At 46.8% G+C, this 2,153-nt stretch overlaps 1 pseudogene; it reads right to left on the reverse strand.

Annotated features, from left to right (window-relative positions):
* Positions 1 to 402: 402 nt before the first annotated feature.
* Positions 403 to 605, reverse strand: LOC116278292 (U2 spliceosomal RNA; annotated as a pseudogene).
* Positions 606 to 2,153: the final 1,548 nt, after the last annotated feature.

Here is a 2,153-nt window from a genome sequence, read left to right on the forward strand (position 1 = left end):
CAATCATGAGCTGGGAGGCCTATAAAGATGAGCTGGGTATTATCGAATGATTTAATTATGATCCCCTTCATTGGTTCCATCTTGAGATAAGAGAGAATTTTATCAGGTGGTAAGCTCTGTTATACAGATAAAGCAAAGGGATCCTCAATGAAGTTTCCTTTGCAATGAGTGAAGAACTATAGGCTGTCAGTGGCTGGAAATTCGATACCTAAATACTAGATCCATAGCAGGGTTATGTCATGGACTATTTAAATAATCAAATTCAGCAAAGGTGAATGTTTTATTCAAAACCCAGGAAATGATAAGTGAGGGCAGACTATAAAAAATGAGTACTATGGTCTGAACTTTTGTGTACCTCCCCAAATTTATATGTTGGAACCTAAACCCCAAGGTGATGGTAGAGGTGGGGCAGAGCCCTCATGAATGGGATGAGTGCCCTTATAAAAGAGATCAGAGAAAACCCCGGTCCTTCTCGCCAAGTGAGCTTACAGCTAGAAGGTCTATGAGCTGGGAAGTGGGCTCTCACCAGACACCGAATCTGCTGGTGCCCTGACTGATAAGAACAGATACTACACTTCATCTTAGCCAAAAGGCCAAGAAGCGATGCTGCTGGTGCCTTGAGTTTGTACTTCCCAGCATCCAGACCTATGAGAAATAAATTTCTGTTGTTTATCAGCCACCTGGTCTCTGTAGTTTGTTATGGCCACCCAAATGGTCTGAGATGTTGGGAGACTTCAATAATCCACACGTAGATTGTTGGGAGTCTGTGGTCTAATTCCATTTGTTCATGCGCCCACATTTCAGCAAGGTTAGGATCTCTGTGCTCCATCTTCCTCCTAAAATGGGAATAGTAATAGCTACAGGCTTCTTTGGCAGACGGGAGAATATTCTCTGACGTCCTCCATGTGAGGCACTGAAGTGAACCCCTGGCACACAGTAGGGCCAACGATGTGACGTGGTCCCTCTCCTTTCCGTTTATCCGAATATTGTGCAGAAGATAATATGCAGTCACAATACTTTTACGTGGTTTCAGAACTCACAAGGAAGTCAAGTATTCTAAATTTGGTTCAGATTTCCTTGAAAGTCTGTATTTGCTTTTGTTTTGTTCCGTTTCTCCTCATTATGCCAGTTTACATCAAGTTCCATGATTCTTGCTCCATTTGGTGTTTATCGTCAATCTTTATTTTTTCTTTATTGTTGTTACACCTTTTTTTTGCAAATGGATTCTGCTGCTTAAACACTCTGGTTCTTTTTTGTTTTTGTTTGGTTTGTGTGGTTTTTTTTTTTTTTGCCTCTCTTTTTAATTAAACATTCCTGACAACTTCTTGCTTCTGAAGAGCTGAGAGGGTCAGTCAGGATCCATCGTTTCAGGGATGCCTCTACCACAGAAAGGAATATGGCCTCGGGCTGAGGTGACACTGTGGAAAACAACGCTATCCTTCTATTCCGTGTGTGTGCATGTGTGTGTGTGTGTGTGTGTGTGTATGTGTGCAGAAGGAGCTCTAGGTGCTGAAATCCCGGCCCCCACTCCCCTCCCCACCCACCTCTGTTCTAGCAAAGCGTACAGCCCACTCTTCAGCTCCTTGTTGGAAATGCCTGCAACTGTGGGGGGAGGTGCCCAGCACCCCCACCCCAACCCAAGAAAGGAGCTATTCTTTTTGCTGAACCAAGGCCCCTTCCCTCAGTGCGGGACTCGAGGGCGGAGCAGCGGGGCCGGGGAAGAAACTCCACAGTGACACGGGCAGGCCTCTGAGGGCCCGGCAGCCCAGAAGCCTTTCTCTGCCCTGGCCTCTTGCTGGGCTCTGGCTTTGGTACTTAAGCAGCGTTGGCGCATCCTATGGGAGAGAAAGGCCCTTTCCTTGGGGCCGGGGGTGGGGGCAGGTGTTGCTCTTTTTAGGTTTTCTTGGTGGCGAGGAGTGTGGAATGGAAAGTCATCCGGTTGCTCCCTGGGAGCACCCTGTCCGGGGACCATCGTTATCCACGTGGGGTCTGGTATCAGGCTGGGTCTAGTCAGGGGACAGAAGCCACACCAGTCATTGGAGTAATAAGGTTTTCCTACGAAGATGTTGTTAACTAGGTATAAAGTTGCTAACTGGGGAACTGAAAGGGTGAAAGGAGAATTCTAGGATGTCCCTGTGGTGGCAACTGGAGGA

This window comes from Vicugna pacos, chromosome X (assembly GCF_048564905.1).
Source record: "Vicugna pacos chromosome X, VicPac4, whole genome shotgun sequence".
Taxonomy (NCBI): Eukaryota; Metazoa; Chordata; class Mammalia; order Artiodactyla; family Camelidae; genus Vicugna; species Vicugna pacos.